Source organism: Chiloscyllium plagiosum, unplaced genomic scaffold, assembly GCF_037043375.1.
Source record: "Chiloscyllium plagiosum isolate Xiang-an unplaced genomic scaffold, Cpla_swu_hap1 HiC_scaffold_1, whole genome shotgun sequence".
Taxonomy (NCBI): domain Eukaryota; kingdom Metazoa; phylum Chordata; class Chondrichthyes; order Orectolobiformes; family Hemiscylliidae; genus Chiloscyllium; species Chiloscyllium plagiosum.
In genome coordinates, this window is record NW_028270139.1 from 125,014,828 (window position 1) to 125,034,267 (window position 19,440).

The 19,440-nt window shown below is 41.6% G+C and overlaps 1 protein-coding gene across 5 annotated transcripts in view; it reads right to left on the reverse strand.

Annotated features, from left to right (window-relative positions):
* Positions 1-19,440, reverse strand: part of wdr7 (WD repeat domain 7) — a 686,509-nt gene that overhangs the window by 179,523 nt on the left and 487,546 nt on the right. The window lies entirely within an intron of this gene.

A 19,440-nucleotide genomic window follows, 5' to 3' on the forward strand; every position in this document is an offset into this window, starting at 1 on the left:
GAATTGACTATGGGATTTATCAACATTGGCAGTTTGGAAATCATTAATATATACATTTTACCAGATGAGATTCAAACTCCTTCCATGTTCTGAAGTGATCAAATACAAATTATATGTAATGTTACTGAATTTGTAACCAGCTGCAGAATTTATTAGCCTGGATTTACTTGAGAGGGGCAGAGCAGCAATGGAGCGAGGCTTTCATGAGCTCTTTGATTCTGCTGTAGCCTTGATCCATTTTTTGAGTTACAACCATTGACCCACAGATGAGATTTTCAGTTACCAACAGGCAGACCACTGTGGCCAAAAAGTGAATTGAAATGGTGCTGCAGCAATGATTCAGAAGTGGCAAGAGACCATGTAGTGACATGGGAATGAAAGAATGAGGAAGGTTGTGCAGGGTATATTACAGTCATAGACATGTACACCTCAAAAACAGACCCTTCGGTCCATTGGAAGATGTACAGGCCATTGCCTATCCATCTTTTTCAGATGTTAAAGCTTTTATCATCACATCAGGGCTACTGCTAGATGGTCTCAGGTTTGTGAGGAAATTTGTGATGACACCAAACTTTTGGTGATGTAGTGGACAGTCAAGAAGATTACCTCAGAGTACAGCAGGATTTGATCAGATGGGTCAATGGGTAAAGGGGTTTAAGGCAGATGAAGTTTAATTTAGATAAATACAAGGTGCTGCATTTTGGAAAGGACCTGGAGAATGTTGCTGAATAAGGAGACCTTGGAGTGCAGTTTCATACTTCCTTGAAAATAGAGTTGCAGGCAGACAGGATAGTGAAGAAGGTGTTTGGTATGCTTACCTTCATTAGTCAGTGCATTGAGCATAGGATTTGGGACGTCATGTTGTGGCTGTACCGGACATTAGTTAGGCTACTTTTGGAATACTCTGTGCAATTCTGGTCTCCCTGCTATAGGAAGGATGTTGTGAAACTTTAAAGGGTTCAGAAAAGATTCAGAAGGATGTTGCCAGGTTTGGAGAGTTTGAGCTATAAGAGACGGCTGAACAGGCTGGGGCTATTTTCCTTAGAACATCAGAGGCTCAGGGGTTGTACAGAGGTTTATAAAATCATGAGGACCATGGATAGGTTGAGTAGCCAAGATGATTTTCCCAGGGTAATAGAATTGAAAACTAAAGGGCATAGATTTGAACTGAGAGGGGAAAGATTTAAAAGGGACCTAAGGAGCAACCTTTTCACACAGAGGGTGGTACGTGTATGGAATGAACTGCCAGAGAACGTGGAAGAGGCTTGTACAGTTACAATATTTAAAAGGCAGCTGATGGGTATATGAATAGGAAGTGCATAAACTGATATACTGGCAAATGGGACTACATTAATTTAGGATTTCTGGTCGGCACGAACTAGTTGAACCAAAGGGTCTGTTTCCATGCTGTACAGTTCTATTACTCAAAATAGAATAGGATGTTGGACATTTAACGGGTCATGGAGGAAAGAGTCACTTTCAGGAATCACAGTGGAAACTGAGTAGCAATTAAGAAAAAACAGGTCACAGTAGCAAAGTGGCATGAGGCCTCACACTCTATTATCCTACATTACTTGTCTCTTTTTTTTGTTATTTATTAATTTTTTTGGGATGTGGGCATTGCTGGCTCGGCCAGCATTTATTGCCAGTCCATAATTGCCCTTGAGAACATAGAACATAGAAAAGTACAGCACAGAACAGGCCCTTTGGCCCATGATGTTGTGCCGAGGATTATTCCTAATCCAAAATAAAATAACCTACTACGCTTAATTCACTGCTGTCCATGTGCATGTCCAGCAGTCACTTAAATGACCCAAATGATTCTGCTTCCACCACCAGTGCTGGCAACATATTCCATGCATTCACAACTCTCTGCGGAAAGAACCTACCTTTGATATCTCCTCTATACCTTCCTTCTAATATCTTAAAATGATGACCCCTCCTGCCAGTCAATCCTGCCCTTGGGAAAGGTCTCTGGCTATTGACTCTATCCATGCCTCTCATTCCCTTGTATATCTCGATCAGGTCACCCCTCTTTGTCCTTTTCTCCAGAGAGAAAAGTCCGAGCTTAATCAACCTCTCTTCATAAGACAAGCCCTCCAGTCCAGGCAGCATCCTAGTAAAACTTCTTTGCACCCTCTCTAAAGCCTCCACATCTTTCCTATAATAGGGTGACCAGAACTGGACACAATATTCCAAGTGTGGTCTCACCAGGGACTTGTAGAGCTGCAGCAAAACCGCGGCTCAAACTCTATCCCCCTGTTAATGAAAGCCAAAACACCATATGCTTTCTTAACAACCACTTGGATGGCAACTTTGAGGGATCCATGCACTTGAACACCACACTGCCAAGAAACCTGTCTTTGATCGAATATTCAGCATTCAAGTTCGACCTTCCAAAATGCATCACTTCACATTTATCCAGGTTGAACTCCATCTGCCATTTCTCAGCCCAGCTCTGCATCCTGTCTGTGTTGCGCTGCAGCCTGCAATAGCCCTTGATAATATCAACGGCACCTCCAAACTTTGTGTCATCAGTAAATTTACTAACCCACCCCTCAACCTCCTCATTCAAGTCATTTATAAAAACTACAAAGAGCAGAGGCCCAAGAACAGAGCCCTGTGGGATATCACTCACCACTGACCTCCAGGCAGAATACTTTCCATTTACAACCACACTCTGCCAACCAATTCTGAATCCAGACAGCCAAATCTCCCTGTATCTCATACCTCCCGAAATTCACTGATGAAGCAGCTGAAAAAGGTTGGGGCCTAGGATACTACCCTGAGGAACGCCTGCAGAGGGGTCCTGGAGATGAGATGACCGACCTCCAATAACCAGAACCATTTTTCTATGTGTCAAGTTTGACTCCAACCACTGTCCCCTGATACGCATTGATTCCAGTTTTGCTAGGGTTCCTTGATGCCACACTTGGTCAAAAGCGGCCTTGATGTCAAGGGCTGTCACTCTCACCTCTGGAATTCAGCTCTTTTGTCCATGTTTGACAAGGCTGTAATGAGGTCAGGAGCTGAGTGGCCCTGGTGGAACCTAAACTGGGTGTCATTGAGCTGGTTTTTGCTCAGCAGGTGCTGCTTGATAGCACTGTTGATGACACCTTCCATCACCTTTACTGATGATTGAACATAGACTGATGGGGCGGTAATTGGCTGGGTTGGATTTGTCCTGCTTTCTATGTACAGGATATATTTGGGCAATTTACCACATTGTAATGTAGATGCTAATGTTGTAGTTGTATTGGAACAGGTTGGCTAAGGGAGCTGCAAGGTCTTGAGCACAAGTCCTCAGTACAATTGCCAGAACGTTGTCAGGGCCCGTAGCCTTTGCAGTATCCAAAGCCACCAACCGTTTCTTGATATCACATAAAATAAATCGAAGTGACTGAAGATTGGTATCTGTAATGCTGGGGACCACTGGAGGCGGCTGAAATGGATCATCCATGTTGCACTTCTGACTAAAGATTGCTACAAAGGCATCGGCCTTATCTTTTGCACTGATGTGCTGGGCTCTTCCATCTTTGAGGATGGGGATATTTATGGAGCCTCCAGTGAGTTGTTTAATTGTCTTCCGCCATTCGCAACTGAATGTGGCAGGACTACAGAGCTTAGATATGATACATTGGCTGTGGGATTGCTTAACTCTGTCTATCTCTTATTACTTATGCTATTTGGCATACAAGTAGTCCTGTTCGGTGGCATGTTTCATGCAGTTCTTTTATTTTTTTCATAGGATGCGACTGGCAAAGCCAGTATTTGTTGCTCTTTAACTGAGTAACTTGCTCAGCCATCTCGGAGGGAAGTTAAGAATTAACCACATTATGTAGGCCTGGATTCAGACAGACAGACCAGGCCAGGTAAGGATGACAGATTTCTATCCTTAAATGGTATTAATGAACCAGATGAGTTTTTATAATAGTTGACAATGGCTTCATGATTGTCATTATTGAAATTAGCTTTCAATTCAAGCCTTTCACTAATTTGAAATTGAATTCCACCAGCTGCCATGGAGAGATTGCAATAGCAATATTTAAGAAGCATTTTGACAGAAGCATGGACCATGTGCAGGCAAATGGGATTGGTTTAGAATGACATCATGGTTGACATAGATATGGTGCACCGAAGGGTCTGTTCCTGTGCTGTGCTGTTCTATGATTCGAACCCAAATCCCTAGTGCATTAGCCCTGACTTTTAGTCCAGTGACATTACCACTACACCATTGTCTCCTTGCTTCACTGTCTTTAATCATGTTTTTAAAACGGATCAGCACCAGTTTCTTATTCATAACTACAACTGTTATCTACCAAAGGAACAAAGGAATTTAGCTTGGCCAATTCACCTGACCTGCACAAGTAATAGCATGGGAGGTCCTCTAACATACACTGTCACAAAACTGGTTTATTTTTTTCTAAAAGCTGTTCCTTTTCTCAAGGATGCTACGTTCTTAGTTTCTTTGTCAGAGGGGTAATAAACCGCTCTCGGTGCCGATTAGTCTGGTTTGGTATAGAGATTAAAGGATATTGAGAGGCTTTTTTGTTTATATTAAAAACAGATAAGACTTCAGGCCAAAGTGGTCATGTTTTAGATGTAACCTTTATAATGAAAGGGGAGTGGTCAGCTCTCTAACTGAGCAGTTTAATTCAGTCCGGAATTAGTTGGGAATTCAACAGTGAGCTGTGTAGAAACAAATTCTCTGTCTCTCTTTCTGTCCTTCTAACATCAACCTGTAAGCATCTGTTCCATTTAGTTATACTGGTTTCTAAGGGGGTTTGCTTATTGGGACTGCTGTGTGTGTTCGGAGCAGCATAATTTAGTCTAGTTTGGATAAACCGTGTTCTGTATGGGGTTTTTTATTCTGTTCTTTTTGTTTCATTGTGTAATTTTGTGAATAAAGTTTTGTCTGGTTTTAAACTGGGAGTCAACCTCGCTAACTTACTCTGGGGAATTTTCACTGTACACTTACTGAAACAAATTGCAAAGTTATGGTCTGAGCTGCCAGCTTAAGAATGTTTTGAGTGATCTGGCCTAGTCTATAACAGATTGGGAGCTCTTTGTGGGATTTTAAACAGTGCTAGTGTTCGGTGCTAGTGTCTTTATTTTGGGTGCTGGTTTTGTTGAGTAGACAAAGTTTAGGATAGTAATTGTTCTTTCAGTAGCCAAACGTTTTCTGAATGTGGATGCAATGACTTTGGAAGGATTGCAAAACGTAAATAAGATCAAGCTGCAGGAAGTAGCAGACCAGCTGGGATTGGACCTGCCTGCTTCTGTGAGGAAAGGAGAGACAATTATAGCAGGAGCTTAGCATTTACCTTGCTGGAGAAACCATCAGAATCTATAGAGATGGCAAGAATTCAATTGTAAATGAAGCAGCTTGAGTTAGAAGCCAGAGATAAGGAAAGGGCAACAGAAATGAAACAGTTTGAGTTTGGATTAAAAGCAGAACAGAGGGAAAAAGAGTAGCAGAAGAGAAAGAAAAAGAGAGCTTGTGAATTTCAAAAACTAACACTTAAAAAGGAAAGTCAGCTTAAAAGGCTGGAGATAAAGGCTCAGTGAGGAAGTCGTGCGAACCCATGTGGAAAAACAGAGAGTTAAAACAGCAAGGTTCACAGCTGAAGCGGCTGATGATTATGAGCTGGTCCATAAAACTTGGTTTGGCTTCCAGAATCAATATTAGTCCATGAGGGATAGAAATTGGGCAAAGAGTAAGGTAGATCTTAGTGAAGATCATATGGATAATGTACTACACGGTAAAAAAAGAAACCCCCGAGGGGGACAAAAAAGTTAAAAAGCTCCAATGTTTTCATTGTAATAAAGTGGGCCACATAACATCATAGTGTTGGTGGGCTAGGAAAAAGTCAGATGTAGGAAAACCAGACAAGCCTGAAAGCTTTGTTGGACTAGTAACAAAAAGCACAAGACTGCCTCAGAGTGCACAAGATGATCAGAGGTTGATTAAGGAGGAAGTGCCAGATCTGCTTAAAAAATATACATGCAAGGTAGAGTTTATTCACATAGGCCAAGATCAGTAGGTAAGGAGGTTACAGTATTAAGAGACACAGGATCCTCTCAGTCTGCAATGCTGAAGGATGAGAAGATAAGTACTCCTGAGAGGCTACTGCCAGAAAAAGTACTGGTAGCAGGAATTCATGGTGTGACAAAAAGTGCTCAATTATGTAAAGTGAGGCTAAAAAGTCCAGAGAACAGTGGCAAATTTGTGGTAGGAGTACTGGACAAACTCTCAGCCCCAGGAACACAATTTGTCTTTGCAAATTACATAGCTGATTCACTGGTCGGCATGCTGCCTACTCTAGTTGAAAAGCCAGTGGAGATGCAGGCAACTGAAGACATGGAGAATGTTTTTCTAGGAATTTTCCCTGATTGTGTGATCACAAGATCACAGAGGCACAAGCTGAAGCAGGAGGGATCAAAAGGCACAGATAAAGAAGCTGACACAGTGTTATCCGAGACTATATTTGAACTAGTTAAGTGGAACAGAGAAGGAGCAAATAGGTAAACTTGCAAGTATCTTTAGCTCTGCTAAGCTGATTTAAGTTCTCATCTTTCTGCTGCAATTCAAACAGTTCTAGCAAAAGGCATTTACAGAGAAGGAAGGTGAATGCATCCCTGCGTGTTATTACTTAACAAATTATGTCTTAATTAGGAAATGGAGACCATCACACATTCAAGCAGATGAGAAATGGGCAGAGATTCATCAAATTGTTTTGCCAGTATGGTATAGAAAGGAGGTGCTGCAAGTGGCGCATGAGCTACCATGGAGGTCAATTAGGGGTGAGGAAAACACAGATTAAAATGCAAAGACATTTTTACTGGTCTGGACTACACAAAGATGTAGCTGAATTTTGCCAGATGTGTCATACATGTCAACTTATTGGAAAACCACAGGCAGTAATAAAACCTGCAACTTTAAAACCTATTCCAGCATTTGAGAAACTTTACACAAGAGTCTTCATTGATTGCAAAGTTCCCCTACGTCAAACAAAAAGTGGGAATAAGTATTTATTAACAATAATGGATGTGTTGAGTAGATTTCCACAATCAATCCCATTCTGCAACATTGCAGCTAAAAGGGTTGTGGAAGAATTACTTAAATTTTTTTACTAGACACGGACTGCCAATAGAGATCCAGTCAGATCAAGGATCGAACTTCACATTAAAACTATTCAAGGAGGTTGTGGATAACTTGGGAATAAAGCAATTCAAATCGACTGCGTACCATCCGGAATCGCAGGGAGTGGTGGAGAGATGGCATCAAACACTGAAGACCATGTTGAGGGATTATGGTCAGGATTATCCAGATGATTGGGATCAGGGAGTTCGGTTTGTGTTTTTTGCAAACAGAAATGCAGCAGATTAATTGATCAAATTCAGTCCATTTGAATTAATTTTGGGGTATGAAGTAAGAGGGCTGTTAAAATTGATTAAGGAGAAATTAATACATCAGAATTCGGAATCCACCCATTTGGACTATGTGCCAAATTTTAGAGAATGATTAAATAGAGCTGGAGTGTTGGCTCGACAGCATTTAAAAGTATCACAGGATGCAATGGAACAAGAGGTGGATAAGAAATCTAAATTCACCATTGTGCAATGGGGATAAGGTATTAGTGTTACTTCCAGTGACAAGTGAGCCTTTAAAAGCCAGGTTAGTTGGACCTCAACAAATTGAGAGGAAATTGAGTGAGGTGAACTACTTGATAAGGACTCCAGATAAGAAGAAATCTCAGAATGTGTCATGTAAATATGCTCAAAAGGTATTTTGATAGGGAGAAAAGTAAGAGGAGAAGGTGTTAATGATTACAGCACAGAAGGAAGAACCAAGTTCAGAGGATTCTGAATTGATCAGTGAGGAAGTTGTCAAAAATTGGAATAAATTATTGAGTTAACTTCCACAACAAAATTGAATTGACCTGGAAGACTTATTATTATCAGATGGGGAAATATGCAGAAATAAACTGGGAAGTACTAATCTAATTGTGCATGATGCAGATATGGGAGATGCTGTTCTGATTAAGCAACATCTTAAGAGGCATAACGCTTTAAAGTTGGCACAGGTTCAGAAGGAGATAGAGCGCATGCTCCAAGATGGCATAATTAAAGTGAGTTACAGTGACAGGACTCACCCATAGTCATGGTGCCAAAGCCAGATGGTACCCAACGGTTATGTGTGGACTATCGCAAAGCCAACGTTGTTAAAAAGACAGAAGCATATCTAATTCCACGGTTGGAGGACTGTATAGAAAAAGTGGGACAAGCAACTTACTTTTCTAAGTTGGACTTGCTCAGAGGCTACTGGCAAGTACCTGTCAGAGAGAGCAAGGGCAATTTTGGCTTTCGTAACACCAAATGGACTATATCAGTTCAAAGTCATGCCATTTGGTATGAAAAACGCTCCAGCCACTTTTCAGAGACTGACTAATAAGGTCATTGCTGATTACCCAACTGTGTGGGGTATATTGATGACCTGGTGATTTTTTGTCACTCGTAGAAGGAATATTTCTAGCATTTATTCGATCGACTTCGGAAAGCAGGCTTGGTGGTAAACCTAGCTAAAAGTGAATTTGCCAAAGCCCAAGTCACCTGCCTGGGCCATATTATTGGACATGGACAAAGGGCCCCAAGGGATATGTTGGTGAAAATGTAGTACTACAGTTCCTGGGATAGAGTGGATTTTACCGAAAGTTTGTGCCGAACTTTAGCAGCGTGGCTGGTCCACTCACCGAATTTTTTAAAAAGGGCAAGACTTTTTAGTGGACAGCGTACTGTCAAAGGCATCTGACAGCCTAAAAACTGTGTTAACCACTGCCCCGGTATTAGCCAAACCTGATTACATGAAGTCCGATCAAGTAGCTATCAATGCTAGTGATTTGGGTGTTGATGCGGTGCTCCTGTAGGAGGATGATGGAGGAATAGAAAGACCCATCGGCTATTTTTCCAGAAAGTTGAAAGTTCATCAACAGAAATATTCAACAGTGGAGAAAGAGACTTTAACCTTCGTGTTGGCATTACAACATTTCAGTGTTTATTTTACCAGCAATGCATTTGAGACTATCGTATACACTGATCATAACCCATTGACATTTGTGGAAAAATTTAAGGACAAAAATGCCAGACTGTTTAGATGAACAGATGAATAGCTCAACGCAAGGAGTATCAGAAATAAGGCGGGTGCACTTAAGGCGTGGATCGGTACCTGGGACTACGATGTTGTGGCCATCACGGATAGAAGAGGGACAGGAATGGTTGTTGGAGGTTCCTGGTTACAGATGTTTCAGTAAGATTAGGGGGGGGTGGTAAAAAAGGAGGGGGGGTGGCGTTGCTAATTAGAAATGGTATAACGGCTGCAGAAAGGCAGTTCGAGGGGGATCTGCCTTTGGAGGTAGTATGGGCTGAAGTCAGAAATAGGAAAGCTGCAGTCACCTTGTTGGGTGTTTACTATAGGCCACCCAATAGCAGCAGAGATGTGGAGAAACAGATTGGGAAACAGATTTTGGAAAGGTGCAGAAGCCACAGGGTAGTAGTCATGGGCAACTTCAACTTCCCAAATATTGATTGGAAGCTCTTTAGATCAAGTAGATTGGATGGGGCGGTGTTTGCGCAGTGTGTCCAGGAAGCTTTTCTAACTCAGTATGTAGATTGTCCGACCAGAGGGGAGGCTATATTGGATTTGGTACTCGGTAATCAACCGGGACAAGTGATGAGCTTGTTAGTGGGTGAACATTTTGTTGATGGTGACCACAATTCTGTGACTTTCACCTTGGTTATGGAGAGAGATAGTGCGTGCAACAGGGTAGGTTTTACAATTGGGGGAAGGGTAATTACGATGCTGTAAGACAGGATCTGAGGAGCATTAGTTGGGAGCATAGGCTGTCAGGGAAGGATGTCGTGGAAATGTGGAACTTTTTCAAGGAACAGATACGACGTGTCCTTGATATGTATGTACCTGTCAGGCAGGAAAGAGATGGTCGTGTGAGGGAAGCTTGGTTGACGAGAGAGGTTGAATGTCTTGTAAAGAGGAAGAAGGAGGCTTACATAAGGTTGAGGAAACAGGGTTCAGACAGAGCAGTGGAGGGATACAGGATAGCCAGAAGGGACCTGAAGAAAGGGATTAGGAGAGCTAAGAGAGGGCATGAAAAATCTTTGGCGGATAGGATCAAGGATAACCCAAAGGCATTTTATGCGTATGTGAGAAACATGAGAATGACGAGAACGAGGGTAGGTCCGATCAAGGACAGTAGTGGGAGACTGTGTATTGAGTCGGAAGAGATAGGAGAGGTCTTGAATGAGTACTTTTCCTCAGTATTTACGAACGAGAGGGACCGTATTGTTGAAGAGGAGAGTGTGAAACGGACTGGTAAGCTAGAGGAGATACTTGTTAGGAAGGAAGATGTGTTGGACATTTTGAACAACTTGAGGATAGACAAGTCCCCCGGGCCTGACGGGATATATCCTAGGATTATGTAGGAAGCAAGAGAGGAAATTGCAGTACCGTTGGCAATGATCTTTTCGTCTTCACTGTCAACGGGGGTGGTACCAGGGGACTGGAGAGTGGCGAATGTTGTGCCCCTGTTCAAAAAAGGGAATAGGGATAACCCCGGGAATTACAGGCCAGTTAGTCTTACTTTGGTGGTAGGCAAAGTAATGGAAAGGGTACTGAGGGATAGGATTTATGAGTATCTGGAAAGACACTGCTTGATTAGGGACAGCCAGTACGGATTTGTGAAGGGTAGGTCTTGCCTTACAAGTCTTATTGAATTCTTTGAGGAGGTGACCAAGCATGTGGATGAGGGTAGAGCAGTGGATGTAGTATACATGGATTTTAGTAAGGCATTTGATAAGGTTCCCCATGGTAGGCTCATGCGGAAAGTCAGGAGGCATGGGATAGAGGGAAATTTGGCCAATTGGATAGAAAACTGGCTAACCGGTCGAGGTCAGAGAGTGGTGGTAGATGGCAAATATTCAGCCTGGAGCCCAGTTACAAGTGGAGTTCCGCAGGGATCAGTTCTGGGTCCTCTGCTGTTTGTAATTTTTATTAATGGCTTGGATGAGGGAGTCGAAGGGTGGGTCAGTAAATTTGCAGACGATACGAAGATTGGTGGAGTTGTGGATAGTGAGGAGGGCTGTTGTCGGCTGCAAAGGGACTTAGATATGATGCAGAGCTGGGCTGAGGAGTGGCAGATGGAGTTCAACCCTGCCAAGTGTGAGGTTGTCCATTTTGGAAAGACAAATAAGAATGCGGAATACAGGGTTAACGATAGGGTTCTTAGTGAGGTGGAGGAAATGAGGGATCTTGGGATCTATGTTCATAGATCTTTGAAAGTTGCCACTCAGGTGGATAGAGCTTGTAAGAAGGCCTATGGTGTATTTGCGTTCATTAGCAGAGGGATTGAATTCAAGAGTCGTGAAGTGATGTTGCAACTGTACAGGACTTTGGTTAGGCCACATTTGGAGTACTGTGTGCAGTTCTGGTCGTCTCACTTTAGGAAAGATGTGGAAGCTTTGGAGAGGGTGCAGAGAAGATTTACCAGGATGTTGCTTGGAATGGAGAATAGGTAGTACGAGGATAGGTTGAGAGTGCTAGGCCTTTTCTCGTTGGAATGGCGAAGGATGAGGGGTGTCTTGATAGAGGTTTATAAGATGATCAGAGGAATAGATAGAGTAGACAGTCAGAAACTTTTTCCCCGGGTACAACAGAGTGTTACAAGGGGACATAAATTTAAGGTGAAGGGTGGAAGGTATAGGTGAGATGTCAGGGGTAGGTTCTTTACCCAGAGAGTGGTGGGGGCATGGAATGCACTGCCTGTGGGAGTGGTAGAGTCAGAATCTTTGGTGACCTTTAAGCGGCAATTGGATAGGTACATGGATGGGTGCTTAAGCTAGGACAAATATTCGGCACATCGTGGGCCGAAGGGCCTGTTCTGTGCTGTATTGTTCTATGTTCTATGAAGCTTGTTGTTGAAGCCATTCAATTTGACAATTGTACATGTGGCAGGTCGCGAAAACGTGATTGCCGATGCATAATCGAGATTCGAATGAGATACGGAGGTGCTCGATAGCGGGTGTGCCATAGTCTGAATTCGCACGTGGTTATGCATGTTTATAGCCAGTACAGTGCATGTGTGGGTTTAGACTACCAACTAGGTTTCTGAAGTGTTTTAAAAATAAAGCCATCTTTTGGTATTAATGGTTCTTTTTTTAAGGGGGAGGTGTCACAATACTGGTTTCTTTTTTCTAAAAGCTGTTTCTTTTCTCAAGGATACTATGTTCTCGGTTTCTTTTTCAGAGGGGTAATAAACCGCTCTCTGTGCTGATTAGTCTGGTTTGGTACAGAGATTAAAGGATATTGAGAGACCTTATTATTTGTATGTAAACAGATAAGATTTCAGGCTAAAGTGGTCATGTTTTAGAAGTTACCTGTATAATGAAAGGGGAGGGGTCAGCTCTCGAACTGAGCAGTTTAGTTCAGTCCAAAACTAGCTGGGAGCTCAACAGAGAGCTGTGTGGAATCAAACTCTTTCTTTCTGTCCTTTTAATGTCAACATGTAAGCATATGTTCCTTTTTATAAACTGGTTTCTAAGGGGGTTTGCTTATTGGGACTGTTGTGTATATTCGGAACAGCATAATTTAGTCTAGATTGGACAAACGGAGTTCTGTAGGAGTTCTTTATTCTGTTGTATGTGTTTCATTGTGTAATTTTGTGAATAAATTTTCGTCTGTTTTTAAACTGGGAGTCAATCTCGCTAACTTATTCTGGGTAACTTTCACTGTACACTGACCAAACCAAATTGCAAAGTTATGGTCTGGGCTGCCTGATTGACAATGTTTTGAGTGGTCTGGCCTCGTCCATAACAATATGCTACCTAAGGTATCCTTTGTATTACTTCATTTAAAAAAAGCAAAAACATTATAAATGGTATCTATTACATGAAATTAAGCAGAGAACCAGGATTTTTTTTTTCTAAATTGATTCAACTAATTCCTTTGAGGAATACAATTCAAGAGTTGTAACCGGCCTAGAAGGATGCCATTTGGCCCATCGAGTCTGTGTGGGCTCCCTGCAATGCAATCCAGTCGAAAGGTGTGGTGCTGGAAAAGCACAGCTGGTCAGGCAGCAACCGAGGAGTAGGAGAGTCGACATTTCGAGCATAAGCTCCTCATCAGGAAGATCTTCATCTACTGCTCCTCGGATGCTACCTGTCCTGCTGTGCTTTTCCAGCACATTTTTTGACTCTGATGGTCAGCATCTGCAGTCCTCACTTTCTCCCTGCAATGTAATCCAGTCAATTTCACTCTACCCAACCCCTGCTCAGTCCATGCAGGACTAATTTTCAAATTTCAATTTAACCAATTTGCTTGAGAAATAAGATTCAAAAGCACAGAGTAATTCAAAAGAGTGAAATGAAGTTGCCACAGACATGACAGATAAGTTGGATTTAGGTTTGTGATTTGTAGCACAACGAAAGGAATGATTAAAGAATATTACAGGAAACAAAAGGACTGAGCTCTCATTTTAGACCCAACTTTTAATACTCAAATGAAAAATATGCCATCTTCACTGATGTTTTAAAAAAACTTCAGCTAAGTTTGGATGTTTAGATATACTGTACATAAGGTGCAACTTTAACAAAAATGTAATCTTCCACTATTCTATATACTTTTTTTCTCTCGCAGAGATGAAAGTGCCCCCCCATCCACTTAAAGGATACAGCTAAAACTCTGATTAGCCACATGCACTGGCAGTTCCACACAGCATGCTTAATGCAGCAGATTCTTGGGGGATTATCCCTAATGCTGGCAGGCTGGGGTGCTGAAATTCGTTTCAGTCAATGCACATAAACTGATGAACATAGCCTGCTGTTTTTCGAGTCAATAAATGTGAATTGAAATAAAAAAAGCCACGAGCTCAACATAAAAGCTCTCTTGTGAAGCATGCTTAACATCATAGACAGAAGCAAGGCAGCTGTGTGCATTTTATTGTGTACATGGTAAATCAAGCACAAAGGGGGCAGCACAGCAGGGCACCAAGAGGGCAAGACGCATGCTTCATAATACATCTGCTATTCCAATGTCTTTCCTCTGCTCCCACTCCTGTACTGTAAGCTTCAAGGATGTAATGCACCGTTTTCAATCTAAATCTAGTTATGGATTAATAAGTAAACACTTTCTCGCTTATTATACAATTTATCACATTGAAAATTGCCTTGGACTCCTGGAGGCTGTTTGGGGATATATTTGTTAACTGACATTTTGCACACACAGCAAACCTTATAATCTTTAGCAAGTGAATGTATATTTATAACTTGCTGATCAAAATGACAAACTTGTTCCTTCAAAAATATCCAATTGAATCATAATCTCCAATGCAGCAAAGATGGAAAGATAAACCACAGGCAATGCTCTGTATTATGCCATAAAAGGCAAGGCCAGGTGCCGAAATTTCTCCTCAGTAGTCATGTCAATGCGCTAAGCAGAGCCCAACACCCATGCTTCGGATGGTGGTATTTAAAAAAAGACATAACAAAGACACAAAATTAAGGTGTATTCTAGACCACACCTTTTTACGGGCAAGTCAAAAGTGTCCTTGACAGGAAGCTGGGATGGGATCACCGATCTGTTGTGTCTCAAGTTTGGAATAGTGTTTGGTACAGAAAGAATGAAAAGGAAATGGAAAATTATATAATCAATTTGGCAATATATCTATTTTATTTATCTATTCAATTATTAATTGTAGAAATAATTCACCTGGAATGTAAAACTAATGAGACCAAAGGCTGACCTATTGGACCTCTTGCTCTTGGAGAAAATGACTTCAGGTAACAGATGCATTGGTTGTAATCTCTCCGAAATTCTGTAGATTCTGGTAAGATCTCAATGGATTGGAAAACTACAAATGTAATACCACTAATAAGAAAGGAAGGAGGTAGAACCTTAGGGCAGTTAGCCTAATACTTCTTATAGGGAAAATGCTTGTAGCCATTACTAATAAGATAGTAACAGGACACTGATAAACGTATAATGCAAACAATCAGAAATAACTTCATGCATTGTGGAAAGGAAACTGTGACTGACAAATTTATTGGAGATCTGTGAGGATATAACTTGCAGAGTGTATAAGGGAAACTGAATGCAGTATGGTTGGACTTTTGAAAGCCATTCAATAAAGTGTCACAGAAAAGTTTATTGCATTACAATATTAGCATGACACAAGATTGGCTAACTAATATAAAATATATTTAGCATAAATAGATTGCTTTTGGGTTATAAACTGAAACCAGTAAAGAATCGCAACACCTCTAGTACAGTGTTGGATTGAATTATTTACAGTCTGTATTAATGAACTGGATGAAGGAATGAATTGTACTGCGACCAGCATTACTAATGATAGAAACGTAGGGAGGAAAGCAAGTTGTGAAAAGTATATAAACATTTTGAAAATGACACAAGATTGGCTAACTAATATGAAATATATTTAGCATAAATAGATCACTTTTAGGTTATAAACTGAAACCAGTAGAGAATCGCAACACCTTTCGTGCAGTGATGGATTGAATTATTTACAGTCTATATTAAATGAATTGGATGAAGGAATGAATTGTACTGCGGCCAGCATTACTGATGATAGAAACGTAGGGAGGAAAGCAAGTTGCGAAAAGTATATAAACATTTTGAAAATGGATATAGTTAGTTTAAACGAGTTTACCAAAAAAAAACAAACAGCTGTGAGTATAACATGGGAAAATGTCAGTGTGACACATTGGCCAAAAGAATAGAAAAGCAGCATATTATTTAAATAGAGAGATCACAGTGGCTCAGTGGTTAGCACTGCTGCCTCACAGTGCCAGAGACCTGGGTTAAATTCCCACCTCAGGTGACTGTGTGGAGTTTGCAAGTTCTTCCCATGTCTGCGTGGGTTTCCTCCAGGTACTCTAGTTTCCTCCCACATTCCAAAAAATACATCTCTATGACGCTATGTGCAGGTCAAGTGAATTGGCCATGCTAAACTGCCCATAGTGTTAGGTGCATTTCTCAGGGGTATATGTAGGGAAATGAGTTTGGGTGGGTTACTCTTCGAAGGGTCAGTGTGAACTTGTTGGGCCGAAGGGCCTGTTTCCATACTGTAGGGAATCTAATCCAATCTCAGAATGCAGCGAATCAAAAGATTCTGGATGACTTTGTACATGAATTACAAAATGATAGCATGCAGACTGCTCCGATACCTCATTAGAGTTTAAAAGAATGAGAGGTGACCTTTTTAAAATATTACAAGATTCTGAGTGGGCTTGACAAGGTAGATGCTGAGACGTTGCTCCCCCTCTGAGGGGAAAATAGAACTAGGGGACATAGTTTAAAAATAAAGCGTCTCCCATTGAACTCGAACGGGAGCGGGACATTTAGTCCATTGAGCCTGGTCTGTTATTTTATATGATCATAGCTGATTGAACACTTTCATGCTTTTTACCCATACTCAAAACACTTCATGCTACTGTTAATGAAAACTTTATCAACTTTTACTAAATAACTCAAAAGACTGAACTTTCACAGTTCTCTGGGGTAGAGAGTTCCAAAGATTTGCCACCCGCTGAGTAAAAATATTTTTCCTCATCTCAGTCCTAAATGGAATTGCTTAATTTTAAATTGTGCTCACCTGGGTTTGGACTCCCAACCTAGGGAAAATATTTTACCTGCATCTATCCTGTGTATCTCTTTCAGTATTTTGTCGGGTTCAATGAGATCACCTTTCATTCTTTGAAACTCTGCAGAATACAGGCTATGTTTGCCCAACTACTCTTTATAGGACAGTCTTCCCATACCAGCAACAAGTCTGGTGAACATTCTTTGTACTCCTTGTATGATAATTCTTGAGATAAGGAGATGAAAACTGTGCATACTTCTCCAGGCACAGCCTAACCAGGCTCCTTTGTAAATGAAGCAAAATGTCACTACTACTGTACACAAATCCTCTTGCAATAAAGGCTAACGTTCCACAAGCTTTCTTAACAGCTCGCTGCACCTTCATGTTAGCCTTCAGTGATCTATTGACAAGAGCATCCTCGTCCTTTTGTACATAGAGCCATAGAATCAGAGAGCCCTCCAACATGGAGACACCCTTCAACCCAAACTGGTCCAGGCCGACCAAAATGTCCATCAATGCTAATCCCATTTCCCTGCACTTGGCCCATATCGTTCTAAATCTTTCCTACACATCTATTTGTCCAAATGCCTTTTAAATGTTGTTAATGTATCCACCTCAACCACTTCTGCTGGCAGCTCATTCCATGTGCGTACCACCCTCTGTGCAAAAATGTTGCCCCTCAGTTCCCTTTTATTCTTTCCCTTCTCACCTTAATAGATGCCCTCTCGTCCTTGATTCCCCAACCCTTGGAAAAAGACTGAGTGCATTCATTGTATCCATATCTCTCATGATCTTATACTCTTCTATAAGATTCCTCCCTTAGTCTCTTACGCTCTAATAAAAAAAAGTCCTACCTTGTCCAACCTCTTCCTATAACTCAGAGCATTGAGTCCTGGTAAAATCCTTATAAATGTCTTCCTTAAACTCTTTCCAGTTTAATAACATCGTCCTATAGCAAGGTAACCAAAACTGAACAAGTGCGGCTTCACCAACATCCTATACAACTGCAACATAACTTCGCAACTTCTATACTCAATGCCCTGACTGATGAAGGCCAGTGTGCCAAAACCTTCTTCACTGCCCTAGCTACCTGTGACTCCACTTTCAGAGAACCTGAACTCCAAGGTCCCTCTGTTCCACTACACTTCTTAAGGCCCTACCACTCACCATGAAACTCCTACCTTGATTTGACTTTCCAATATGCAAGACCTCAGACTGAACTCCACTTGCTATTTCTTGGCCCATTTCCTGCTACAATTTCTGATAACCTTCCTCGCTGTCCACAATACCTCTTATTTTAGTGTCATCTGCAAACATACTAATCATGCCTTGTATATTCTCATCCAAATCATTAATAAACACACCAAACAGCACTGGGCCCAGCACTGACTCCTGAGGCACTCCACTAGTCACAGACCTCCAATCCGACAAGCATCCTTCCACTATCACCCTCTGCTTCCTATCATAAAGCCAATTGTGTATCCAATTTCCCAGCTCCCCCTCGATTCCATATAATCTAACCTTCCACAGCAGCCTACCATGTGGAACCTTATCAAAGGCCTTACTGACAGATGACTACCACCCTGCTCTTGTCAATCTTCCTGGTCGCTTTATCAAAGAATTCTAACAAATTTGTGAGCCATGATCTCCCATGCACAAAGCCATGCTGACTATTCCTAATTAAACTCTATGTCCCAATGTGTGTATCTTCTCAAGTAACTTACTTAACACGGATGTTAGGCTTACTGATCTATAGGCCCTATGTTTTTCTTTGCAGCCCTTCTTGAAAAAAAACACAACATTCATTACCCTCCAGTTTTCCGGGATTTCACCCGTGGCTAGTGATAATGCAAATATATCAGCCAGGGCCCCTGCAATTTCCTCTCTAGCTTCTTGCAGTGTTCTTGGATATGTCTGGTCAGGATCAGGAGATGTATCCAGTTTCATATATTTTAATACAACCAACACCTTCTCTACTGTGATATGGACTGTCCCCAAGATATCACCACTAACTTTGTCAAGTTCCTAACTCTTCATGTCTTTCGCTGTGGTAAACATAAAGGAGGAATATTCATTGAAGATCTCGCCCATCCCCTGCAGTCCTACACATACATGTCCACTTTGGTCCTTGTGGGGTCCTACTCTCTCTCTAGTTATTCTTTTTCCTTTAATATACTTAAAGAACCTATTGGATTCACCCTAATCACTCAGTCAAGGCTATCTTGTGCCCCCCTTTTGCCCTACTGATTTTCTTCCTCAGTAAACTACTATATTCCCTGTATATCTCCAGGGATTCCCTTGATCCCAGCTGCCTGGACCTGAGTCGTATCTCCTTTTCTCTGGTCAAAGCCTCAATATCTCTTGTTATCAAGGGTTCCCTCTACCTATCACCTTGCCTTTTACCCTACAGGAACTTTTACACCTTGAACTCTAGCTATCTCACTTTTAAAGACCTCCCACTTGCCGGAGGTCCCTTTGCCAGCAAAAACTACTCCAATCAACCCCTGCAAGCTCCCTGTCTACTTCCATGAAGATTTGCCTTGCCCAATTTAGAACTTGAACCTGTGGACCAGTTTTGTTCCTCTCCATAAATATTTTAAAATTATTAGAACTATGGTCACTAGTCCCAAAATGTTCCCCCACTATCACCTGTCCTGCCCTATTTCCCAAGAGTAGGTCGAGTTTCACCCTTTCCTGACAGGACCTTCCATATACTGCTTGTGGAAATATTCCTGAACGTACTTTACAAATTCCACCCTGCCTAAGCTATTAA